The sequence below is a fragment of the Rattus norvegicus genome, chromosome 9 (assembly GCF_021556685.1).
Source record: "Rattus norvegicus strain SHRSP/BbbUtx chromosome 9, alternate assembly SHRSP_T2T, whole genome shotgun sequence".
NCBI classification, from domain to species: domain Eukaryota; kingdom Metazoa; phylum Chordata; class Mammalia; order Rodentia; family Muridae; genus Rattus; species Rattus norvegicus.
Window position 1 is genome coordinate 125385446 of NC_141542.1, and position 27909 is coordinate 125413354.

At 42.9% G+C, this 27909-nt stretch overlaps 1 protein-coding gene and 1 long non-coding RNA gene across 13 annotated transcripts in view; one reads left to right on the forward strand and one right to left on the reverse strand.

Moving 5' to 3' along the window:
• The window catches only part of Dlgap1 (DLG associated protein 1), an 870386-nt gene that overhangs the window by 448759 nt on the left and 393718 nt on the right, over positions 1-27909 (forward strand).
• The window catches only part of LOC120094814 (uncharacterized), a 216293-nt gene that overhangs the window by 37900 nt on the left and 150484 nt on the right, over positions 1-27909 (reverse strand). The window contains exon 3 of one of the 3 annotated variants that reach the window (XR_015629899.1): positions 3896-3973. The exons of the other annotated variants lie outside the window; for them this stretch is intronic. This is a non-coding gene — a long non-coding RNA (uncharacterized LOC120094814). The remainder of the gene's footprint in view (positions 1-3895; positions 3974-27909) is intronic. 3 annotated transcript variants of the gene reach the window in all.

Consider the following 27909-nt stretch of genomic DNA (forward strand, 5'->3'; position numbering starts at 1 on the left):
CTGTGAACTTGTTCCAGCCAATCACTGAAGACATATCGTTAAAGTGATGTCACATGTTGAGACCTTTAAACATACACTGATGGTATAGACACCTACAGTCAGTGACAGCCAATGTCACAAGAAGGCTATAACGGTGTTTCTTTATGGCAGAGGAATACAGCGCCCCTGAGGGGTATATTTGCCAAAAGTAATGAGTCCCCAGCTCTGCAACTCCTCAGTCAATGCCGGCCACAGTGACCGCCCACCCTAGATGTGACGCCAGGCCAAGCTGAGATGTAAAATACTACATGGCAAAAACTTAACAAGGAAATAAAAGATTTCAATAGTTTTTTAATTTTATTTACTCATAGAGTATTATATATTAGGAAATAAGTGTCTAACTTTATGAAGTCTAACTTTAAAGTACTAATTACGATATTTAATGCATATGTGTGCTTCATTTTATATTCCTGTTGGCTAGCACTAGTGTATTCTAACTATTAACTTTCAGGAAACACTTAAGACATAGGCTTGCCATCAGGGAGCAGAGTCCAAGCTTTTAGACACATGGCCTGTGACACATGGCAATCCTCCTGCCTCAGCAGAAAACTTACACTTCAAAATCGTAGAGTAAAGTCACTCAAGCTTGATTTTGACTGTGTCACATCTAATTCTGGGTGCAGTTCATTAAGTAAGAAACTGCTTAATGTCATCTAGACTTTCACTTCCATTTTAAATTGTCAATTATAAAAGTCATGCTGGCTTAACATTACTTAAAATCTTCTCATTTATACCACAGATATTATATATGTCTAACTATCCCACAGGAAGATAATAGTCACCGTCAAATAAGAATACATTGATAACCGTTTTGTGTTGGAAACCGGTTTAAATCACATTGCAACAACATAAGAGACCACCAGGGGGCAGTGCTGTCGGCTCAGCGCTCCCTTGGAGTTAGAAAGTGGTCGTCTTTATGGGGTGTGATGACGTTTCTCTTGTTGACTTAATGAAGTTTGCCCAAATTCTGAACTAGCTCATAATCTTTTTCTCAAAAGAAACACCTTTTAATTATCCTTCCTGTTCCCCCCCAAAAGAGGAAAAGTGGACATGGTTAATAATAATAATAATAATAATAATAATAATAATAATAATAATAATAATAACAACAACAATAAATTTTAAAAGGGGTAGCAATTTCTAATGTGTGAAGAAATGGCATCTAGTTGCATTTACATCTTCCTCTTACAACTGCCATTCTTTTTCACCTGTTCTTCCCTGCATCTTGGCAACTCTGTCACTTCTGATATTATATGAGAATAGTTTCTATTCGAAGCCTTCAGCTTTCTTTCTCTCCATTCTCAACGCAACTCAGTTTAATTCCAATTCAAAAGGTATATTGAATAATAAATTTGAATCCTAGCCCACTGCCTATTTAAAAAAGGAACAAACTAAAATGTCTAAACTAAAGGACAAAGCTATAGAAACTTATTTGCATTTTCTAAAATTATATTTTCCCAAACTTTTGTTGTTTGTTGCTTGGGTTGGGGAGTGCATATTTTATTTGTCTTTACTGTTTTTTTTTTTTTTTGGTTCTTTTTTTCGGAGCTGGGGACCGAACCCAGGGCCTTGTGCTTCCTAGGTAAGCGCTCTACCACTGAGCTAAATCCCCAGCCCCTACTGTTTTGTTTTTAAGACAGTATTTTACAGTGTAACCCAGACAGTCTCCAACTCATCCATCCTCCTGGTTCAGCAACCTAGTGCTGGAACTGAGAAAACATAACACCCTTCTCTGAATCATAGTTTGCTTCAAAAGCACACTGGTCTGTCAACAGTGATTTTGTGGTAGATCATGTAGTGTTGGGCACAGACCACAGGTAGTTCATATGTGGTCATGATGTCAGCATTTTATGCTCAACTCAGAATCTAGCTGAGTTCCAGAACCTTAATATGCGGTGACTTTTCCAATAGACAAGAAACAACATAGTTTTGTGTTTGTTATTGTTGTTGTTGTTTTGTTCTTGTTCTTGTTGTAAGTAGACTCTCTGAGTACTACATGAGCTGGGTTCTGAACTCCTCTCTGACCTACTTAAATTCTAATTCCTCATTCCACGCGGTTCTCATGATTTATTTCTCGAAGTCTGTTTGGAATGTGTCATTAGCAGCAGGTGGTTATGAAAATACGTGATTAACACCATTAATCCTGCTTGGTTCTGATTCATTGGCTTGGGTCTTTTGTACCTGGAATTTCTGTACCCTAATCTCTTGGTATTTTATATGTAATAATCGGCTTGCAATTCAGACGCATGTTTGCTCAAACTCAAATTTTCAATTCATTGTGGTTTCTATCAGGTTTGGGATAACTTCATTGTCACCATAACTGCCTGAATAGTGGGTGAAAAAAACCCACTCACAGGAAGGTTGCAATGACCTTAAACCAGGGGCTCTTTTCACAGCAGTGGACAGGCTGGGAAGAAAGTAACGGGAGAGGCCAAAGTGCACAGCACTGGGTCCCGGTAGGAAGCTGTCAGTGCCAGGGCCTAAAGAGAAAGGCAAGAAGATGGCTAGTTCTTTAAGAAGCACAGCTGCGGTGTCCTTGGAGCTGTAGTCCTTGATGGAACCACAACCCACTGACAGAACAGCAAGATGAGGAAGGGCAGAGGCAGGAACACCCAGACCTGCCTCCTCCCCTGCTCTACTTCAGCAAGAGCCTGACCTTAGCCTCCCAGAGAAAGAAGGAGACAGGGAACCAGGTGGTAGGGGTAGCCACGGGGATTCACAGACCCTGGAAGCCAGAGCTCACCCCTGGGTGTCTCTGCTTGTGCATCTATTTAATTCACAAGTACCTCCCCAAATCCAAGGAAAGTGACCCTTAAGGAAGGCTTTCCTTAGAAGGCTAGGCTTATGTTCCTTCCCTGCGCCATGTCTGATGGATTTTGTGTGGTTCAGTGGGAGACATCTGCTATTGGGTAAAAAAAAAAAAAATCAAAACAAACTGAAGTTTATTCTTAACATCATGTGGCAAACTTTTAAGTGAATTAGTCAGCCCAGCCTGGGACGCTGCAGTCCTGCTTCCTTGTATGGTTAATTCATGCTTTCGTTTTCCAGCTCAAAGCTTCTTACCACTTTCATCAATCATTAGATTCCATCCAGTGCTTCCCCATTCCCTTCCTGAATTTTCACTGAAAGGATGCATGGAAAAGCAAGTCTGACGTTCCGTCCTAAACAAACTATCGTTAAAGATGTTCTACCAAGAAAGCAATGAATTAAAAACCTCCCATTAAAAAATGCATACTGCCCTAAATTTTATGAAGTAGATACTTTGTTGCCTGTGCCTTGAACTACTTGCTGCCCGACCCTCCTGCTCTTGGGGGTTGGAGGTGAGGTGGCACAAAATCAACCACACGGATACCAGGAGCAATGCTGCAGCAGGCTCATCTGAGCACTGCTGCAAGCTCCTTTAAAACTCTCCTCCACCCGCCCCATTGGTCCCAAGAAAGCATCTCTTCTAAACGGCAGTTCCTGATTGGCTGGATATTGTCTGCACCAACAATCCTTGGCCTCTCAGGCAGTCCTCAATTAGGTCCTCCTGCAAGAGGGGCTTTTGTGGCTGCACCCCGCCCCCTGAGTCTACAGAGGTGCCCACTCCCACTCCCCGCTCCCCCTGCCTTTTCCAGGCACCTCTCCTTCTCTGCTTGAGTGGGTGGTTCCTATCCAAGTGGCCAGTGGGCAGGGATGGACTTCTTTGTTAAAACCATTCGAGGGCTGTCTTTTCATCTGCTTGCTTCTCCCAGATAGGCCACTGATAAGGTTGAGAACAAATGAAGTCGATCCTTCTCTCTCTTTTTTTAAATCAAACCTGGGGAGACCTGTGTAGCTTTCCTTTACACAACCCAATCCAAATTAGCTTTATTACCTTTGAACTGCTTTGGTCGGAATTAGAACTGAATTTCATTACTTGCATGGAGAATTTATTTAGCATGATGGAATTCTCCTGTGAAAGAAATGTGGGTTACAAAACGATTTCTCTCATTTCTACAAATGGGGGTTTTGAAGCTTTTATGGGCACCATCATTACCTTAAAAATCATCGTGATTTGAGGAAAGTTTAATTCTTTTTTAATTATTTTTTTCGCTTATCATCAATATTGATATTTTAAGAGTGTACAAGTTAAAAATCAATAACAGTTGAAATAGGTTTGTGACTTGAATTCGTTTTGACTTTAAAAGAAAAAAAGCTGAAGTGGTAGTGGTGGCAACAGTCTTTAATCCCAGCACTCTGGGAAGCAGGCGCCACTGAGTTCTTTGAGTTTGAGAATAAAGTGAGTTCCAGGACAGCCAGAACTACAAATGCTACAAAAAAAATTTTTTTCGTAGAAAGACCTGGTGAGGGCTGGAAGGATGGCTCAGTGGTTAAGAGCACTGACTGTTCTTCCAGAGGTCCTGAGTTCAATTCCTAGCAAACACATGGTGGCTCACAACCATCTATAAAGGCATCTGATGCCCTCTTCTGATGTTACTGAAGACAGCTCAGTGTACTCATATACATTAAATAAATCTTTAAAAAGAAAAAAAAAAGAGCTGGTGAAGACAAAATCCCATGAGCAGCACAGAGGAGCCAAGCCCCACCCTATCCAAGACACTGTTTGCCATTGATACCTGCTGGGAAAGGGGAAACCAGTTTTCTCCGATGGGATGCCACGGAGTGTTTTAGCCTTGACTCAGGGAGGCTTCATGTTCAGAATTGGCCAACACAAAAACAGACTCAATATTTTTTGTATACTTCTGTTGTGGTTGTGGTTGTGGTTGTTGTTACTGTTTTGTCTGTCATTTTTTTTTTATTTTTTGTATGTGCTTAGTTTCTTGGGTTTTGTTGTTGTTTCCAGAGAGAAAGATAATGAGAAAAGGAGATAGCTTTAAGTTGGGTGGGTAGGACGAGGGCCGAGTTGGGGATTGAGGAAGAATATAAATTTAAGCCAATAAATAAAACAACAACAACAAAAACCTGGGAAGATAGCTCAATGGGTAGCCACTTGCCACCAAGCCTAGTGACCTGAATTCTCTGCCTAGATCCACATGGTAGAAAGAATTAACTCTACAGACTGCCAATGACCTCTATGTGCATGTAGTGCACACACACACACACAAATACATACACATACACACACACACGAAAAAGAACATGCACATGTATGCACGCACATGCACATGTGCACATACCCCATGCATGCATGCACATGCAGACACATGCATACACACATACACATATGCATGTACACACACTCAAGCATGCACACACACACATAGATACACACACATGCACATGTGCACACACTCATGCATGCATGCGCACACACAAGAATTTTAAAAAATTAAATAAAAGAGAGGAGACCAGTATGAGCAAACCACTATAAGAGAGCAAACCAAAAAATCAGGAGATGTTTAAGGGACTTTTAAGGGCTATGGAAAGAAACCATGAAGAAGAAAAGGATCTTTATGAGTAGTGTTTTATTAACCTAGATTTCACTTATGAATGAGGCAGCTGCGTGGTGAGGTGAGCCATCAGAGAAGGGGAATACTCTGTGATATGAAAACCAAGTTACAGAAATAAAAAGCTCTTCAATTTGCCATTTTTAGGTATACCTCCAAACAATGTATATTTAATGATCTCTAGTACAGAACTAAGGTCAAGCCAGCACCAAAACTGAAGAGTTAAAGTAGTTATTATGCAATAGCCAGTGGTGCTACAGGAAATGCTGCATTTAGCACCGTTTTATGAGTAAAAGGGTCAGAGGAGTTACTCGTGTCTCAGTCCTGGGGGTAGGTGGGATATTAGCATGTTAAAACAGGAATGTGTGACAAGGACATCGTGTGTTTCCAGCCCCCTCAAACCTATCAGACATAGCTCTGGGAGAAAGGTGCTGCCTGCCAGAAATGGTCTCCAGGATTCCCAGGCCGTCAAGGTGGAAATTCTCCAGAAGAGACTCCAGGAGCCCCCCCCCAGTCTGCACCACTGAGTAGGCAGGGCCGCCTGTGTCCTCTGTGATGTGGTTTTCAGGACCCCACCCCCAGATTCTCCTTACTCCCACTGGGCAATGTCTCAGATTCCTGAGGAAGCACCCTCATGAGCAGGGCTTTTGATGCCCATGGAAATCAGCCACCTCCTTTGCTTTCTTCCCGTTCTACTCCATCACCAAAACATGCAGAGCAACCAAGACAAGCGAGTACAAATATATAAGAACTGCTGTGAATTCTAGATATTTCCATCAAGTAAAATCCATCCAAGCTCAGAATGGGCTAGCACTTTAAAGATACAGGAAATGAGGTGGAGAGCTTGGGGCACATTTCTTGTGGGAGAGAGTGTTTTGCTTGTTAAGTGAAAATTGGGACTATGGCAAGTTGTTGTTTGTTTTGGGTTGAGTAAGATAAAAGAGGAGTCTGGGGTGGACGATGAGCTCTCGTGGCCCCGTCCACTTGTTTGAATTTATTCCTCATCCATGACAATCCATCTGCCCACCCTGAGAAGGTGGCCATGTTCAGGAAATCTAGCTCCTGTTATAAGACCCTGTAGTGGCCGTACCTCAGGAGCACAACTCACAGAACACAACTTGACAAAGGGAACAATGCAATATCAAGGGGTTTAATGATCCACGTACGTAGGGTTGCTCATCCACACAGGGAGAGGCAACCCCGAACCTAAAAGGCACACATCTTGTATTCTCTACAGAGGGCAGACTTCAGCAACAGGGTTAACTGGTCATTCTCGTTGGTGGTGCACAGGACAAAGGATCTGGTTAGGTATTGGCTGCCCTGCTCAAGGGGCTGTTCTTGGCTCGGTCAGTCACTTTCCTTATCCAGCCCCACACCTGGCCTTGGAAAGTCACTAGGAAAGGGCTAAGTTGGCACGTCCCTTAGAAGGGGGGTTGGGGGAGGGACTGGGTGGTCAGGCAGGGTCAGGATGACATCTTGTGGTTGTTCTTGGAATTTACCACAGGGAGGGAGAGGTAGGGGGGTTTTCTGAGAACAGTTATTTTTGTTTTGTCTTCATTAGCTTGGGCCTTGGTCAGTGAGACCTGGTCATTCTGACTACTAAAACTTTGCCATAACATTAGGCAACCTGACGTCAGATGTATTTCTGAAAACCTTGTTTTTACAGCTTTGTTTCTCACATCTATGAAACATTTATTTCTTCACTCCCCTTACACTAGTGCCCAACTCTGGACACTGCACTGGTGAGCTCTAGTCTAGCCTCATGGGGATACAAGAATCAGCAAAGTCCCAGAGATATCTCTCTCTCTCTCTCTCTCTCTCTCTCTCTCTCTCTCTCTCTCTCTCTCTCTCTCTCTCTCTCTCTCTCCACCTTCATGTTTCTGTTTCCCAGCTCCTGTAGACTCATACTCACAGCTGCACTCTCCACCATCTAAACTAAGCTTGGCCAGACACTCCTCTCCTACCCAGAAGGACACAGATGGGGCCATGGGAGACAGAAGAGTCAGCAGATGCTGAGGGAGGGACTCATGGTACAATAGATGCCATGTAGAATGGTAGACACACACATGAAACTGCTCCCTCCCCCACAGACCACAAGAAAAGGACACAGTGTTGTCCTCAGTTCTGTACTGGAGTTTAATTGCAGCTAACCAGTTGCAGTCATGCGATACTCAGAAAATGTCTGAACAGAGTTATAACTACCCAGGCCCATGTCCACATTGAAGACTGAGAATAAACAGAAACCATAGGGAAAGTACATGTGTACTTTTGCAACTGAGGCCAAATTTTTAGCATGAAATCCAAAGTTAAAGGCAAAATGTCCCATAAAGTATGCTTTGAAACTCACAATTAGGGTACAGAGGAGAGACAGTATCGTGGCATGCATTTCATTAAATAACCACCCTATGAATATTAGTTTAGAATGAGTTATAACTTGAAGTGTATCTCAGAAAAACTGTGAAGGTGAAAATAAATACATCTGGCTGTAGTCTTCTTTAAATTGTAACAGTTGGAATAATGATTAAATCATGGCGTTATCCTGTGGGTTAAATTATAAGTAAATAAATAAAGAATATAGCAAAGGACTCATACAATGCCTAGCTAAGGTAGAGTCATTAGAGTTTATTTGATACTGTTCTATACATTCCTTTTTAAATAATTATGGTTATAATTGGATTTTAAGCCTTTAAAATAAAGCAAAAAATTAACACTCATTCAAACCTGCATTTTTCCTCTTTTTGTTTTTTGGTTTTTTTGTTGTTGTTTTTTTCTTAAACAGAGAAACCTATTTCCAAAATTGTTCCTACAAAAACATAGTGTGGGCCTGAAGGGGTAGGCGGATGATAAGCTGTAGGGGTCTGGACTTCTACTTAACAGCAATCTTCTACAGAGACGACTATGGCAGCTGACCCAAAACCCAAGCTGTTGATTTTCACAGACAAGGAACAGTAACATCCTAGGTGTTCTTGCTGTGAAAGCCAACACTTTGCTGTGGGGTAACTGATAGAGTTATTGTAACTGCAACACAGTAGCCAATAAGTAACTGGGATGAGTGCACAAGGGGAGCCATCCTGGGTCTGGAAGGAATCCTGTAAGTCTTAACTCACTGTGCGTGTTTATGGGAATAGGGTGCCGTGGTGAGAGGTCTGGGAGCCATATGGCTTAGAACAATAGGTAAACACCAGTAGGAATTATTATTGCTATTTTAACAGGTAATGAGTTCGGCAAGGTACAGTCTTATGGATGGTAGCACTGGCCTACAGACCTCCAGCACTAACCCTTCAGTGGCTGGTTCCACCTTCCAAAGATACAGAGATTTTAGAGTGAGATATTGACTTTTTCTTGCTCTAAGTCCTGAAAATTCCTCTCTTGAAATAGAGGATCCTTTGGGGAAAGGGCCTTGGCTGTTTTGTTCTCGACAGGATAGCAGGTTGTGAGGACGTCCATGATATTAATATTAATTATAGTTTGGTTGTTCTTGGCTCAGTTTATGTTCTTTTATAGATTTAGTCAAGTATTAAACTTTACCAGCAAACCTAAGACTCTGCCCCCTTGTATGTAAATAAGTCTTGCATACACTCTGGTAGGTAGAAGATCCTCATTCTCTCCACTGATAATTAAGCATCTATATTGAAGTCTACTGCATTAGTGTATCTAACTGAACATCGTTCGAAAGAAGAAGTCTGCATTCAAAAGAGCCATGGTTGTGTCCTGAAGAATAATATCAAAAGCTGAGTCTGTGACACCTTCAGGAGGCTGACACTAGAGGATTGGAAGGTTGGGGCTGCAAAGGAAGACTCTGTCTCAAAGGAAGCCAAATAAAAACGGAAATTAAAGTAACAGCGTAACGACCTCATGAAACTAAAAATCCAGAGACTTCTTGTTCATATATGAAGATCCCAATTAATGGTGACACACTGTGCGCTTGAAAGCTGGGAAGAAAATAGAAAATAGACGTTAAGTGTGAGATGCGCCTACACTAGCTGGCTTCATTTAGCCAACCCATAATACCGAACATATTCCAAAATGGAGCGCACACCATAAATATGTATACTTTTTTTTGCTTGCTAATTAAAAATAAGCAATTTTTAAAGTAGCGAGAAAGTAGATAAAATTAAGCACTTGGCATATAATCTGCACCCGAGAGCAAGAACTATGAGCGGAAAGATTGCCGCACGTGTGTTTTTCAGAGAAGAGTAACGGAAGTACTCGGCAGCGCACACAGGCGACGCAAAGCTCATGGTTGTGCCAGAAGCGATGCAGAGACCCTTCCCCTGCACACAAGACCCCCACGCTGCACATAAGTATCCTGGAGAGATGAAAGAAAGACTATTCATTTCCACAGAGACCACCATGCCCATAAGCACTCCCAAACCTTGTTCCCTGGGCTAGCTCCCAACCTGCTACTGTACATTAGTCAAAACCCTTCCTCATTGCCCAATATCCCCATTAACAGGTAGGATGTTGACCTCAGCAGCCTCCAGCAACCTGAACTTGTCTGAGTCTGCGCATGTTACCTCTCTATGGGCTGGTGTTCCCTGCGCCCAGCTCCCTCTTTCCCCATCCACATTCTGACTCGGTGCAGCCATGTTACTCAGACAACCACGTTATTCTCACGTGGTCTACGTACTCCCCAGTGACGCCTACTTCTAAAAGTTCACTGATGCCGCTCCTCCAGAGTCTAGCCTTCTCTCCACTTCCTGGTCCCTTACACTCTGTGCTGCATACTGCAGTGAACAAGACAAACTGCATGTGCAACATGACGCCATTAGGGCGCAGAGGAGAATGGCGATCAGCTTCACAAGTTCTAGAATGAAGACAGTTTTCAGGAGAAGAAACCGTAAAGCAATCACCGTGTTGATTGTGGAACAGAGCTGCTACCTTGATATAGCCTAAAATAAATACGTCAGTAAAAAGTTATTAATATACACAAAGACTGTGTTAAATTTTAGAATTTTTTGAAAGCAAAAAAAAAGAAAAAGAAAAAACAAAAAGAAAAGAAAGAAAAAAGAGCTACTAAAGGATCATAAAGTGCATGATGACAAAATTCGTCTAGTTTTGGAATTATTTTTTAATACTTATTATTTTACTTTATGTATGTGAGTACATTGTAGCTGTCTTCAGACACACCAGATCCCATTACAGATGGTTGTGAGCCACCATGTGGTTGCTGGGAATTGAACTCAAGACCTCTGGAAGAGCATTCAATGCTCTTAACCACTGAGCCATCTCTCCAACCTGTGTCCCCCATGTTGGAACTTTAAAGCCCAGTAGGATTTCCTTGGAGGCTGTATCTGTATCTGCCCTGGCCTTTTTCTATATTCTCTTTCCCCTCTTTCTTGTCTACCACATGGTAAAGAGCCTCTGCCACAGGTTTCTACCACCCTGATGTTTTGCCTAAGGACATAGGTCTTAGCAACCGTTGACTGGGCTTTCTGAGGCATAACAAACCTTTTTCTTCTTTTAAAGATTTTCTGACAAGTACTCTGTCACAGCAGCATAAGAGCTAACTAACAGAGATGTCAAGAGAGTGCCTTCTGCGGCTTCAGTTATGGAGGGAGCCCCACCTACCTTCTGCCCTGTGAAGACCAGGGTGGTTTCCCTCAAGCCTTCTCCTGCCCAGTATTAGCTCCTTTTCTGTTGCCATAAAACACTGTGACCAAAGGCAACTTGTAGAAACAAGAGTTCATTCTGGCTCATAGGTCATTGTGGGGCGAGACTGTGAGCGCCCAAAGCCCACCCTCAGAGACACACTTCCTCAGTAAAGCTCCACCTCCCAGAGATTCCGCAGCCTCCCCGAAAAGCATCACCTACTAGGAACCAAGTGTTCGAGAACCAACCAGTGTGAGACACTCTCAATTTAACCACCACACGCTCTGAAGGTGCTCGCCAGAGCCTCAGAAAAGCTAAGCCTTCGCTACAGCTGAGCATTTGCTGTGTAGTCGTGCTGGAGAATTGTTCCCTAAAAACAAATCCCTTAGAACCCTCCAGTAGAGAGGGTCTGCACACAGTCACTTAGTAAGCAGTTTCCCCGAAATGTCTTCACATTTTTACATACAGCCCAGGCACTGTTGTAAGTGTGATATGTGCCAGAGACAAAGTCAGTATGGTCTCATTTAATTGCCAAATAACTAGGGAGACAGAATGCAGAGAGTAAGTCAACAAGAGAGCTAGAGAGAAAGAAAGCATGTATACAAACTGATGCAGAATATGCCGGAATGTTTGCAAGACGGTCAGTGATATATTTTCACTATGCACGTGGCAGTGTTGCATTCACCATATGCCAAGTGTGTCGTAGCACGCATGTGCTCACTCAAAAATTAACAAGGTGAGGTATAGTGTTTTTAAAGAGACGTTTATAAATACATGCATGCACACATATATATACATATATATTTCAGATATATACACATATATAAATGTGTATATATATATCTGAAAACAGAAAAGCTGTACATTGCAGGACTGTCTTATTAGTTGGACATTGTAAAGTGACCCAGGCTGTTTTGTTACAGGAAGCCCATCTGAGATAACCACTCAGGCCCAGTGTATACCGAACTGAAAGTCTTTATTCCACCAGCTAACTACATTCAGATATTGAAACATAAGTGTAATGCCGTGCATTAAGCTTTTTTAAAGGCAAAAGTTCAAGCTGCGCAGTTGCAGGCAGAGATCTGCAAAAGCAGGCAGTATAACAGAATCTAGGAGAACTTAGCCATAGCATCATGGCCTTAGGCCCTACAGTAGAGCTGGGTAATTTTCCATAGGAGTCTCCATCAAGATCAAATTCTATTTAAACCTGAAGTGGCCCCAGCAAGAACACAGCATGGAGGAGCCTCTGCCCTGTCCTGCCCAGTCACTTTGGCGGTCCTCTGATGAGGGAGGAGTTTTACTTAGTCACCTCAGAGAGGTGTATCATGTAGATCTCTGTGACTACTTAGGAGGCTGGTTCTAATTTTATTTTTTGAGGTCCCTCAAAATCCATGACTGCCGTTCTTAGAGACTATGGCTTTTATGATGCCTGTTGGTAGAGAACTTCACAGCCGGATTAGTGACAAAAACCTCCCATAAGGATTTGCCAGGTTTAATTTTCATTGCTCTTTCAAAGTGAAAGGTTTCCTGAACTCGTAACCTCGAGACTCTCCAAAGCAATTGGCCAGGGATTTTCCACAAGTGTTTCAGTAATACCTGACCTCATGCTCAGTGGGACTCACCCTGCTGACGACTAGGTCAAAAAAACAAAAAAAGCTCTAGAGAAATAATGTTTCCAAAATGCGGTCTGTGCACCATTGTGGTGGATCAGATAGCAACTGCTATAAAAACAATGCACAGGAAAGAAAAAGTGAATAAGCAGATTATCATATTTATATATGTCTATATAATTAGTATACATTTTCCTATAGGTGGGACGTGATGTATCAGTGTCAGGAGTAGTCCAAAAGAAATGTTATGTGATGATCTACTGCAAAGCATCTCTTGGGCAACTGAGGCAGCATTTCTGAGGCCTGAGTTCAAGGCCAGGCTGGGCTACAGAGTGAGCTTCTCTCTTTAGAAAAGATGGGGGTCTCAGTTCAAATCGAAGAGAAAAATTTCACCTGATCGTTTTAATATTAATAGTAACAAGATATGGTTGGTGCAGTTTAATTATTAGATAACGTTGGTATCCTGTCTTAGACCTGAGTGAGTGATCACTAGCTGGAAACTGGAACAAGAACTCCTGTTTCACCATAGTAACAGGAGAAGATGCTGCTGTCTTTTGTTTGCTTTGTTTCACAGATTTTTCTACCTCTCTGTTTGTCTAGCCCTGCTCCCTCATCATCTACCCACCCCCCTACTTACATATTTCTAACAAGCTGTAACAAAAACATCATTGCAAGACAGCCCTTGACAGCTGCACTTGTGTGACTGAGACCCTCTCTCTCTTTTAGAGGGCTTTTTGTTATTGTCGTATGACTGATCCTCATAGCTCCGGGGGAAATTCTGGGCAGGAGTGGCTGTCGTTATTCCATTTGGCTTTAATCAAAATACTTTGCTAATGCTGTCTGGGAGTGAGAAACCAAAGGAATTGCCGTATTTATTCCATATGAGTTGACTAAAATAAAACTCGGTGAAATAATATTACAGGAAACACAGACGGGGAGGAACTGCGTAAGGTCAACAATATCCAGCTCATCCCGAATTCTGCATTCCCCACCCCCCCTTTTTTTTTTGTCATACAACCGGGAAACTGTTCTTTCCCTTTACCTACAGCAGCGATCTTTAAACCTGGCACCGTTATTACGTGACCATTGAACACCCACACCCCAACACAACAGACCTTCCAGCTTCCTGTCGAGACAGCCTGAAGGCAAATCCTGGAATCATTTCTTGTGCACACTCCGTACAAGAGAGGGCTTTACATGCACCACATTAGAAATTAAGCAGACGTCATCTTTGGCTTGAGCTCAGTAGCTACAAGCTGGCACAAATGGACTTAGTTGGCAGAAGGGGTTTGGCACGCTCACTGAGGGCAACAACGTTGATTTTACATGGAGTTGTGGAAACTCGCTGCGAAAATATAAAACTGAAAGTCTTGCTGCATCTGTGCTACTTCAGCTGAGTAACTTTTAAGGAAAGATAGAGACTGTAGCTTTGGAGCAGTTGTATTCCCATTGGCATCGTCCCCATCTGAAATCTCTTATGTCCGTTTATTTTAAAGGCTCTTCTTCCCATGAATGCTGTTCTGTTTTAAAAGCAAGAACCTTGCACTCTGTCTTAGTTAGGGTTTTGCTGCTGTGAAGAGACACCGTGACCAGGGCAACTCTTTTAAAGGCAAACATTTTTTAATTAATTATTTTTACTTATTTACATCCCAAATGTTGCCCCAAATGTTGCTTCCCAATGCTCTCACCCCATTCCCAATCCCCTTCCCCTTTGACTTTTAGAGCCGCCCCCAAAGGTATCCCCATCTCTGGGGCATCAAGCTTCTACGGGATTAGATGCTCTCCCATTGGGGCCAAACAAAGCAGTCAGTTCTCTGATACGTTGGTGCCAGGGTCCTTGGACCAGCCCCTGTATGCTCTCTGGTTGGTTGGCTGGCTTACAGTTTCAGAGGTTTAGTCCTTTATCATCATGGTAGAATGCATGGCAGTGTGCAGGCAGACATGGTCCTGGAGGAGCCTAGATCTTGATCCACAGGCAGCCAAGAGGAGGTTCTTCCACACTGGGCTGCTCTTAAGAGCAAGACCTCAAAGTCTACAACAACAGACTTCCTCCAACAAAGCCACAGCCATTCTAACAAGGCCACACCTCCTATAGTGCCACTCCCCACAGGCCAAGCATTCCAACAGTGAGCCTATAGGGACCAAACCCATTCAAACCACCATACACTCTAACATTCACTTTCCATGGATGGCTTCTGTCCCTGGTGTGACGCATTAAGCACTAACAAAGAAAAAATATGTAGCAGGATGTTTTATGAAACCCTTCTAGAAGAGCTTTCTGCCATTTCGTCTTCAAAAATGACTGAGTGTCCACAATATTTCTACTTTGGGAGAGTGGATGGAGTAAGATGGACCGTTAGATTGATAACATAGCTTAGCAATATTGGGGACTATTAAGTCTGGCACATATTAAAACACTTTGACCTCGAGAATTAAGCTGCCCTTGTTCTTTTGAATCCTCCCATAGTAACAAAGCAATTGTGATTTTTTTTTTTTGCCTTGCATTATTAGTACAGACAATACGATTTCTCTTCTAGAGTCTACTGCCTTGCTTCTGCTTCTTCCCTTGGTTCCTGATCCTCCTCATCCCTTCTTGGACACTTACCACCTGCGACATATAAATAAATGTCTTTCAAAAAGAAAATTGGAGGGGGAAATGTGGCACAATTTTTCTCCAGACAAAACTCTTCTACTTTGTGTTGTGGTAAATATTGAATAATAATAACCTTTTCTCATGTGCCAGCGCCAGCACCATAGGCACTGACTTCCTGGTTATTTCTCTTCCTGTGGTAGAATACTATTTCACTTATTTTGACTATTTAACTACGTAAAGCTGGGCAGGATGAAGAGAAAAGTGAAGTTCCTTTGCAAAATGCTATTCGTTTGCTATTCTGAGTAGGAACTTGATTGGTTATGACAAATCACAGCTTAAAGGAATTTTCCTTGGGTTTCAATTATCCCTCCTTGTTCTAGATAATATTTACATACGTAACTGAAGGCTGGTTCTCAAATTACCCTCCCTTACAATGTTCTCTCTAAAATCCATCCAGCTAGCATTTGTCTTTTGAAGAGCCACAATAAAACAGTGTGCTCACTATTTAAAACTTCCGGGATCACAGTTCCATTTCTGTAAATTGCTGTGTTTTCACATTTGCAAGTATACATTGACATGAAGCCATTTCGTCCAGCAAAGCTCAGTGAATGCCTTTCATGAGCAACATGACCAGGAAGGCCGCTTAAAAAGGGTGAGGAGAGCAGATTCCATAGTTCCCAGAAATTCTATCACGTAAAATAAAGCGTTGAGATTAGTAGCTTCTATAAAATGTGAAATTTGGGGAAGATTCAACTCTGCCTTTTAAGATGTAAATGTCCCTTAGCATCTGTAAACAAAGAAAAACATCCAGGGCTGATGAAAAGCTTAGGACCCATGAGGATCAGAAGACAGAGCAAGCAGGTGGTCCTGGTGGATTTGAGCTCAGGTTGGAGCCATTTTAAGGCCTCTCTGTGAACATCAATGGAACAAGAGGTGAAGGCACTAAGCACACTTGCTGGGTTCTCTTCCGGGAGAGCTTTGATCAGGATTGATGTCAGGCAGTTTCTCCAACAACCTGCTTAGCTGTGAAGACTCTAAGTTGGTGGTGGTAATCTAAGTTTAATAGAACCTTCCAGTCGGCTGCTGGAAAATGTGCTGGGGCGCCCGGGGGAGTGTGGGGGGAGGTGTGCAGGGGGGCGGAGGCATGCGGGGCGGGGGTGGTGCGGAGGCTGACAAGGAAGTGTCCGTGGGTGTAGAAGTTGAATCAGGCATCTGATGTTGTTGAAAGCCACGTGTTTATTCTTATGCTGGGACCACGCTGAATGGTTGGGTGACTTTCTCAGAAGCCCTCAACAGCTTCGCTTACGTAACAGAAATAAATAAAGCTCAAAAACACTAAATTGCTCCCCTTAATAGGAAGCTGAAAGTAGAATCGAATATATTTTGAGTACGGTTTTCAGGGGAGAAACAGAGAAATAAATACTGCCATTATCTTAATATTTGTATAGGGGGAGGGGGTTGCTGGGAGGTGTGAGTGTGCGTGTGGCTGTGAACAGTTTCATTTGTGTGAAAGGGTAGATATCGGCTTCAGGTGTTGTTTCTCAAGAGACATCCACGGTGTGTGTTTTGTTTTGTTTTGTTTTGTTTTGTTTTTCAAGCTTGGTAATTTATTACAAAACACCTCTCAACTCCAGCTTTGTGGTGACTGTCTCTGGTGACCAGGCTATCTACACAGATGTGCTGTGACCTTACCCTCCAACGCTCTTACAAACCAGCAATGGCCAGTCAGGGCTCAGGTCCCAGGTCGATGAGCAAGGACTGATGACACCTTCAGCTCCAATTCTTTGGTCTCAGAGCTTTGAAAGCAGATAATTCTCTCCCTGAATTCTCCCGTTTCTCTAAAGCCGACCGACCACTGGGACCACAGCATCCTCAGCCGGCTGGCCATCTCCAGCCAGTCTTACCGAGAAGTCAGGGCATCCTGTAGCACGGAGTCAGGGGTCATCTAGAATTCAGTAACAGTAGCTAGTCCTTGTGTTTATGTCCATAGTTCTTTTCTACAGAATGTAAGAGAAAAGGTTTCCAAGTTGTTTCCCTGCGAAAACAGCTACAGGTCCGTTTAAGAAGAGGAGGAGGCTTATCAACACTGTGCATCCACTGTGTGTCTTATCTTAAGATAAGATCTCTCACTGAGACCTGGAACTTGCTGATCAGCTAGGCCGGCTGCCCCAGCGAGCCCCATAGATGTACCTTCTCTGCCCCCTACACAGTAGGATACAAACCATCATGCCTGGCTTTTTGTATGTGTACCAGGGAATGAGCTCGGGTCCTATATCTGAGTAGCCAGCACTTTGCCCACTGAGCTGTCTTCCTAATTCTCCCTCAACATTTTATATTCTCTTCAAGTGAGTACAATTTGGAGATCAAGCCTTGTGCAAAGTGTTGGGATAATGACCTACTGCCCCGTTTCAAGCAGACTTCCAGATTGAAGCATATATCAGAGTCACCTGAGTAGCTTCTGCCAACTCCAGACCCACTAGAATCTCAGATTCAGTAGCCATAGGTGGGTCCCTGGAATCCCACTTCTGACAAGTTGGTCCAGGCATCATCATCTTGATGTCAATGCTCTAAGTAAAGTTGCAGCACCAGAATAAACAACTGCAGCACTTAAGGTCACTGCTCAAAGCCAGGCCTGACTCCCCGTGATCGTACATCATCAATACCCAATAACTGCCGTGAGAGAGAAAGGTAAGCTACCACATATTGGACACCCTCTACAAATACTGCTAGCATTTTCTAGGGGGCAGTATAGCCTGCCACCACACTCAACTTGATACAAGTGGGTTTATGCATTTCCACATTAAATTAAACATGTGTGTACACTCTGTGTGTGTGTGTATGTGTGTGTGTGTGTGTGTGTGTGTGTGTGTGTGTGTGTGTGATTCATGTGCACACTCATGTGTGGGTCTAGGTTAGAGCTTGACACTAGGTATCCTCTTTGATACTCTTCACTTTACTTTTTGAGGAAGGGTCTCTCACTGGAACTCATGCATTTGGTTAGACCGGCTGGCCAATAAATACCAGGGAATTGCCTGTCTCTGCTCCTCAGCTCTGGTGTTACACATGTGTACCACCACTGCCAACTTTTACCTTAGTGCTGGGACCAAGCTGAAGTTACATACATGCTCTCACCTCCTAAATTGAACAGTAATTACTTCAGATATGAAATGCAAATGATAAAACATATATATCTTGGGACATTATATAATGCCGCAAACTATGACAGCTGTCCTTCTGTGATTATAAGTACACATTGTACTTAGTAATATGATCCCTTTTTCAGGAAAAATCTTAGTTGGCTGTGCATTGCCACTGGCTTAACCAAGACAGAGACCACGACCTCTCCATTCTTGCAAAGTCCCCACTGACCTGGGTCTTACTTGGTCCTTTAGCCAGTTATATTTAGATCTGCCAGCTAATTCTATGAGTACACTTCATGCACACCAGAAGAGGGCATCGGATCTCTTTACAGATGGCTATGAACCACCATGTGGTTGCTGGGATTTGAACTCAGGACCTCTGGAAGAACAGTCAGTGCTCTTAACCACTGAGCCACCTCTCCAGCCCCCTGCCAGCTAATTCTAACTGGTTGAGAACTATAGAAGTTCATGTGTTGAGCTGAGGCCCTAAGTCAAACATATTTACAATAATTATAGGATTGGTGATGTTCAGCTCTGTGTATCCTCAATTTAGGCCTCAGAAAATGAGGAAGGAGAATCCATTCCTCCTAGCCATTTACAAAGCAGTCTCTTCTTCCCATTTAAATCCCATTACTACAGCATTAAAAACATTAGGAATCTCCCTTTGGCTAGGAGCTTAAGATTGAGACAACCAATGATGATGGTTAATTAAGTCTCCTACTAGATCTCCCATAAACACACAGGCCCAAGAGCAACATCTCCCTACTCTATCCTGAGGAAACAAACACAAACCCAAGACCCCCTTGTTCTAGTGTTTTTATTTTCTCCTTCTCCTCCTTGTATGCCATCTCTTAAACACCTGGGTTTCCTGTGGTATCTGTTAGGGGAATTGTCAGAAACAGAAGAGGAAGGGGAGAGTCTTCATAAGAAAGTTTCAATTGTCAACTTGAAGTGAGGTAGACTTCTCTGAGTAGGGCGTCTCAGTGAGGGGTCATCTAGACCTGTTTATCCTCGGAGATGCTTGTTCTCAGTGATGAGCCAAAAATGCAACTTTTCCCCCTCGTAAGTTGATTGTCTCAGGGTATTTTATCACACCAACAGAAAAGGCTACTAGAACACATTGATAAAAGCTCCCACTGTTGGTGGGCTGGGGAGAGTGTTCAGTTCTCGAAGCACCCACTCTCCAAGCAGGAGGACTTCAGCTTGGTCCCCATCACTCATGTAGAAGCTGGCAGTGGTGGTACATATGTCATGTCAGTACTGAGGAGCAGAGACAGGCAGATCCCTGGAATGTATTAGCCAATCGGTCTAACAAATGCATGAATTGGTTTATTCTTCCATTCTTCCAAACCCCCTACCACCAGGTAAGAGAAAACAGGATAGAGAGAAAAGGGATCCCTGGATAAAATCAAGGTTTGGAAATGGGGCAACAATATCATCCCACTACTTCCTACTGGTTAGGGGTATTGAGTTCCTTGGGGCAAGTTTAATGTTCGCCTTCAGGATATTTAATTTCTCCTGTTCCTCCTCCTGCTCCTGCTCCTGCTCCTGCTCCTGTTCCTGCTCCTGCTCCTGCTCCTGCTCCTGCTCCTGCTCCTGCTCCTGCTCCTGCTCCTGCTCCTGCTCCTCCTCCTGCTCCTGCTCCTGCTCCTGCTCCTCCTCCTGCTCCTGCTCCTGCTCCTGCTCCTGCTCCTGCTCCTGCTCCTGCTCCTGCCCCTGCCCCTCCTCCTCCTCCTTCATTGCATATGAATACTTAGTAAACCACAACCAACAACAATCAACCAACAACTCTCCCTGTCCCTTGGAGCCCTAGCATTTATATACCCTCTGAAGAGTCCCCAGAATCACAAACATCTCACAGTCAAAGAAACTATCTGCAGCTGGCAAAATCCCACCCCCACCAGAGCACATCATAGTCAGCTTCTGTAGAAAATCAGAAGCAGCCCCATATTCCACACCTGGGATTCGAAACAAAAACATATCCTTATGATATTTCTGTGGTTTTTTTTTTTGAAAGAAACAAAGATTACAAAATTGTCACTACAATTGTCAGAAGATACTATTTTATAACAATGAAATAGATTACTTATTTTCCTCAAGTACTTAATAAAGCACAAACAGGCCATTTGTTTTGTAATTCCTAACAAACAAAAATACACATACTCAGACTATAATAAAATAAGCTTAGCTAAGAGAGTGAATGTTCTGGAAAATATCCTGCAAATTAACCTAACATAGAAAGAAGGAGCAGTGCAGACATGAAGAATCATAAAGCCTGAACCATCGGCCCACCAGGAGCTTCAGAAGAAAAGACACAAGACTCTCGAGGAAGAAAAGAATAAACAAATGACAAGAAATTGTTGTGTTTATAAAACGATAAAGAGAGGAGCAATATGTTTGGTGAAGGTGTAGTCAGGTATGATGAGGCATCCCTTACCCCTGAGGGACCAGCCACAGGATGGTATAGTATAGAATAGAGTTTATTTAGGGCATGGAAAGGGGAGTTGAGGGAGTAGTAGAGGTAGAGAAAGGCAGGGAGAGAGACAGAGACAGAGACAGAGACAGAGACAGAGACAGAGACAGAGACACAGAGAGAGTAGAGAAGTAGAGGCCAGCCACAAGCACATGGAGAGTTAGGGGAAAGGAATGAGGAGAGAGGGGGGAAGGGGCAAAGGGACAGAGCAGGAGTAAGAAGGCAATAGTAAGCAGAGCAGAGGGGCAAGCAGCAGAGAGTCAGGCACAGCTGGTTGTTGCCAGGTAACTGTAGGGCAGAGCTTAGACAAAATGCTAACAGAAATAAACCCCTGAATGGAAGGCACAGTGAGGTAAAATACGCATGACTTCGTAAAATGCCCTGGGCTGTGCAGAGAGGAATGAGTTGTTAGGACAGAAATCTCATCCAATGTCAATTTTGCATGCTAGCAGTCATTGCTCAGAGATAAGGAACAGTGACCTGTGTCTAGTCCCAAATAAAATTTAATGTAAAAATACAAGAGAAGACTTTGGTGTGCATAAAGGCTGAGAAAAGGAAATGCTATAGACAAAATCCTCTTTATAAGGCCCGAACTTAATAGCACAAACCTGGCACAAAGACTTCTAAAGCAGATTAAAGCATCCCTGGCCTCTGTCTCTCACCCGCAGACTCCCTTCTTCCTGTTCTAGCCACCCTGTATTTGTTTTCTTGGCTAGCTGCCTTTCTTGCTCAGACTAGAGTCTTTAGGTTTCCCCTACTTTGCATTCTTCCTTGGCACCTGGTTGGGATGTGAGGGCATCTCTCCAATTCTACTTCCTGTACCCACTGATCAGACCTAAGCATGCCTTCTTTATTGTGTTCAATATTTGAAAAAGAATATATCACGGGGTAGTAATTTCAAGCTGGTCTTTTTGAGGAGGTACCTCTGTCAAACAAAGACTGTCATACCCCCATACCATATTTTTAAATAATTTGCCAACTGATGTCTACTTAGCATACTGTGAATGACTACATATAATAATAATGTGCTGTATGTTTATCAAAAACATAGTGGTGCCATACCCTACTTGGAAATGTGAAGCAGGAGGATCACAAGTTCAAGACCATCCCAAGCAACTGAATAAGACCCTGTCCCCAAAATAAAATAGCCAGAACAGGACTCAGTGCTCTGAGGTTCATGACTCAGTACCATCAAAAATAAATAAAAACACAAAAAAAAGAAAGGAAAGGAAGGGAGGGAGGGGGAAAAAGAGGAGGAAGGAAGGGAGGAGGGAGAAGGAAAGATGGAGGAAGGAGGGAGGGAGATACATATATCAAAATAGTACACAGTACTTATTGTATATATAAATATGTATACTTTCTATGTGTCAACTGAGTAGCAAATTTTAGTGCGTTAAATAATTTCAAAGTTACTAATGTTTTAAGGCTAACCTATAGTCAAAAGGAAGTACAGGCGTGGTTATTAAGAAATAGGTCAAGATGTTTAAAATATCTAAGACTCGTGTAACAGCTGGTGCATCCATCCACTAATGTATAAATGTCGCACTCTGAAAGTAGGCATATTGATCTCCTATCGATACCATTATAAATTCCCATAAATTTAGTGGTTTACAACAAGAAGATGTACTATCCCATGGAGGTCAGATGGCCCAAACATGTTTCATTCAGCTAAAATGGCAGCATTAACAGTGCAGAAATCCTCTCAATGATTGAGAAGGCAACCCTCTCCCTTGCCCTTTCAAGCTTCTAAAGGCCTCTGAATTTTTTGACTTGTAGTCTATTAGGAGGATAGAAAGTCTATCCTCCATCTTTAACAAACAAACATCACAGCATCTTGTATCCAAGACCCTCCTGCCAGCCTTTAAATATCCCCATGAATACATTGATCCCCCCACCCCTCACTCCCCAACCCCCACAATTCATCTAAAGTGATCTCTCCACTTCCAGATCTTAACTTAATCACGTCTGCAAAGCTCCTTTGCTTAGTATAAAGTGAATATTCCCATGTCCTGTGGATAAAGACACGCGTATCTTGGGGACCAATATTTTTTCTATCACAAAGTGAAACATTTGCCCTACCTTTATTTTGAGTAGTATTTTCTCAGGTGGTTATCTAGGTGGGAAGATGGGTCTTCTCACTTGCTTTGTTCCTGTGACATACGATCACCATTCTTGATGTCATCCCTCAGTAGAGAACGTCTTTCTCTAGCTCATTTTAAAACATTCCCTTTATCATTGCTTTTAGACACGTTGTCTGTTGTGAGCCTTATAGTCCTCATGCCTGAAATTCATTGACTTGAGGGTTGGTCCATGTATAGTTTCCACCAAATGTTAGACATTCTTTCTCTGATATCCCTTAAGGGACTCTAGCTACACTTAATGCTGTCACAACAGCTAAACTTTTTTTTTTTTGTTTATTTGTAGCATACTCTTATTTGACTGTTTCATTTTGGACAGTTTCTACTTCTGTGTCTTTAATTTCACTAATCTTTCCTTCAGCCGTACCCAATTTATCGTCAACTCCATCCTGTATACTTAATCCTTTCTCACATTATTTTTCCTCTCTGGATGTTCAATTTAAGTCGTTTACTACTGTCTCTGTCTCTACTGATGTTTTCTTTCTTTGGTTAGTTAGTGGGCTTTGTTTTTAGAAAGTACCTTTCAAATTCACAATCCTCCTATCTGAGCCTATTAAGGGTTAGGATTACAAGTGTAACCAAGCCTGGCTTTATTTAACTTTTTAAAGATTAAGAGTGTGTGTGTGTGTGTGTGTGTGTGTGTGTGTGTGTGTGTGTGTGTGTGTGTGTGGAAATGCCTATGGAGAGGCGTTGGAAACAGGAGATTATACAGGCAGTTGTGAGGTTCCCATGTGACTGCTTAGAATCAAATTCCATTCTTCTGCCAAAGCAGTACTTACTTGTAACTACTGATCTATCTCTCCAGCCCCTCTACTTACGTGTTTAATGGATGGCCAGGTGTTGCAAATTTCCATTAATGTATGCTGGGTGTATCAGATTTTATAAATATTCTTAAACTTTTTTCAAATACAATTAAAGTCATTTTTAGAAAGAACTTGCTTTGGGGGAGCCTTGCTTTTATGATTCTCTACATGAACACAGGGCACACATAGTGTAAGACTGATTATTCTTACTGAATCGGGAGAAACTGTCCTGAGAACTGTACCTAATACCCTGAGAATTCGGATTTCTTTGATCAGCAGAGCTCTGTAAAGGGAGTGAGTGCTGTTTTGTAAACTGTTCCTGTGGCCTTTCCCAATGGGTTTTCACTGCTCAGACCCTCTGGGCCATCATGGGCTCACCTCATATCATTGGTACTCTGTACTGAGAACTCCATGGGCTCACTTCAATGCGGCTGGCTTCCTGCATTGTGTCATCTCTGAGTGTTATAGGCAGAATCCTCTACTTTTCCAGAAGTCCTTCTGGTTTCCCCTCCCTGTGCCACTGCCCAGAAACATCCCACTGCATGCAGAGTTGATAGACAGACACATCGTTAGCTTCTCATCTCTCAGGATCACTGTCTTCATTGCCAGAACACCTAATGTTTGGAAGGGGTTATTTCGCACATGTCCCCTGGTATCATTGGTGGTTTCAAGTAGAAATTAAGTCTGCCTGCCTTTGACGGCACCTTGAGCAGAAGCATCCCTTAGCAGTCACAGAAGTCCTTATCATTCTCTTTGTAATCTTAAAAAAAAATCTCCTTCACATATACCGACCTTGAGTCTTACCATCCAGTTGAATATAATGCTGTGTTTCTCAAGAGATTAGTCATAAAGGGTCTTTGCTTTAAAATCCACAGAGTTGATGGGAACTTTCTAGTGTGAAACACTCCTATTTTATGTCTCAACAGAAGTTCTGTTTGACTTGCTCTGAGGTACAGCAGCCACTTCCTTCAGCCAATTATTCATCCTCAGATGTGTCAGTTAAATGCAATCTGTTCACACCACTTAACATCAGAAGTCCTGTTTTGACAGTTTAATATCAGTGGGCTCTGAAGTCCCACGGGGCCTTTTACTTCTGTCCCTTTGGAGGCATCATATGGATATGATTCTAATTTATCACAAAAGAAGAAAAAGAGCTAAGATAATATCTTTTTTTTCTCCATCTTTATTAAATTGGGTCTTTCTTATTTACAGTTCAAATGTTATTCCCTTTCCCGGTTTCCAGGCCATCATCCCCCAACCCTTCCCCTACTATATGGGTGTTCCCCTCCCCATCCATCCCCATTACCGCCCTCCCCCCAAAAAAATCCCATTCACTGGGGGTTCAGTCTTGGCAGGACCAAGGGCTTCCCCTTCCACTGGTGCTCTTAGAAGGCTATTCATTGCTACCTATGCAGTTGGAGCCCAGGGTCAGTCCATGTATAGTTTTGAGTAGTGGCTTAGTCCCTGGAAGCTCTGGTTGGTTGGCATTGTTGTTCATATGGGGTCTCAAGCCCCTTCAGCTCTTTCAGTCCTTTCTCTGATTCCTTCAACAGGGGTCCTGTTCTCAGTTCAGTGGTTTGCTGCTGGCATTCACCTATGTATTTGCTGTATTCAGAAGGTTGTGTCTCTCAGAAGAGATCTACATCCGGTTCCTGTCAACCTGCACTTCTTTGCTTCATCCATCTTATCTAGTTTGGTGGCTGTATATGTATGGGTCACATGTGGGGCAGGCTCTAAATGGGCGTTCCAACAGATAATATTTTTTTAAAGATTTATTTATTATATATGTACACTGTAGCTGTGTTCAGACACACCAGAGAGGGCATCAGATCTCATTATAAATGGTTGTGAGCCACCATGTGGTTGCTGGGATTTGAACTCAGAACCTCTAGAAGAGTAGTGAGTGCTCTTAACAACTGAGCCATCTCTCCAGCCCAGATAATATCTTTTTTAAGGAGATAATTTAGAGAGATCCGGGTAGCTCTTGATGTCTTTGGCTTCTCCACATGGGTCCGTTGCTTCCAGTAAAATGAAATACCCCTTTCATGTGTAAATGTTAAACATCAGCCTGTGGCTTTGCATGTTTAAAAAAACAATTAATAGCAATGTTCTCTGAATAGCAAAAGCAAAAATTAAAGTGTCCTTTTGTAACAGTGACATTAACAATTTTTGTCCTTGCTGAGTGATGACAGTGCTGGGGGCAATCAGTTCCAAGCCCAGAGTCCTAACCTTAAGCTGCAGTATCTAAACTACCTTTCTTGTGTATCTGAGGCTAGAGATGCCACAGACGCTTCATGGATGTTTTCACCCCAGCCAAAATGTGAGCACCTTTGCTGTCCTCGTGTGTGCATCAGTCAATAAATATTCCCGAGACCCGGTGAGAGAGAGACCCAACCGCCTGGTCAGGTGGGCACTCCTGAGGCTGCAGAGCGGAAGAGACCACCAACACTGCTCACCCCTGCCCACATCCCTGGCCCAAGAGGAAACTGTATAAGGCCTCTGGGCTCCCGTGGGGGAGGGCCCATGAGCGGCAGGACACCTGCCTGAGACACCGCCAGAACCTGAAAGAAACAGACCGGATAAACAGTTCTCTGCACCCAAATCCCGTGGGAGGGAGAGCTAAACCTTCAGAGAGGCAGACAAGCCTGGGAAACCAGAAGAGACTGCTCCCTGCACACACATCTCGGACGCCAGAGGAAAAAGCCAAAGACCATCTGGAACCCTGGTGCACTGAAGCTCCCGGAAGGGGCGGCACAGGTCTTCCTGGTTGCTGCCACTGCAGAGAGCCCCTGGGCAGCACCCCACGAGCGAACTTGAGCCTCGGGACCACAGGTAAGACCAAATTTTCTGCTGCAAGAAAGCTGCCTGGTGAACTCAAGACACAGGCCCACAGGAACAGCTGAAGACCTGTAGAGAGGAAAAACTACACGCCGGAAAGCAGAACACTCTGTCCCCATAACTGACTGAAAGAGAGGAAAACAGGTCTACAGCACTCCTGACACACAGGCTTATAGGACAGTCTAGCCACTGTCAGAAATAGCAGAACAAAGTAACACTAGAGATAATCTGATGGCGAGAGGCAAGCGCAGGAACCCAAGCAACAGAAACCAAGACTACATGCCATCATCGGAGCCCAATTCTCCCACCAAAACAAACATGGAATATCCAAACACACCAGAAAAGCAAGATCTAGTTTCAAAATCATATTTGATCATGATGATGGAGGACTTCAAGAAAGACATGAACACACTTAGGGAAACACAGGAAAACATTAATAAACAAGTAGAAGCCTAGAGAGAGGAATCGCAAAAATCCCTGAAAGAATTCCAGGAAAACACAATCAAACAGTTGAAGGAATTAAAAATGGAAATAGAAGCAATCAAGAAAGAACACATGGAAACAACCCTGGATATAGAAAACCAAAAGAAGAGACAAGGAGCTGTAGATACAAGCTTCACCAACAGAATACAAGAGATGGAAGAGAGACTCTCAGGAGCAGAAGATTCCATAGAAATCATTGACTCAACTGTCAAAGATAATGTAAAGCGGAAAAAGCTACTGGTCCAAAACATACAGGAAATCCAGGACTCAATGAGAAGATCAAACCTAAGGATAATAGGTATAGAAGAGAGTGAAGACTCCCAGCTCAAAGGACCAGTAAATATCTTCAACAAAATCATAGAAGAAAACTTCCCTAACCTAAAAAAAGAGATACCCATAGACATACAAGAAGCCTACAGAACTCCAAATAGATTGGACCAGAAAAGAAACACCTCCCGTCACATAATTGTCAAAACACCAAACGCACAAAATAAAGAAAGAATATTAAAAGCAGTAAGGGAAAAAGGTCAAGTAACATATAAAGGCAGACCTATCAGAATCACACCAGACTTTTCGCCAGAAACTATGAAGGCCAGAAGATCCTGGACTGATGTCATACAGACCCTAAGAGAACACAAATGCCAGCCCAGGTTACTGTATCCAGCAAAACTCTCAATTAACATTCATGGAGAAACCAAGATATTCCATGACAAAACCAAATTTACACAATATCTTTCTACAAATCCAGCACTACAAAGGATAATAAATGGT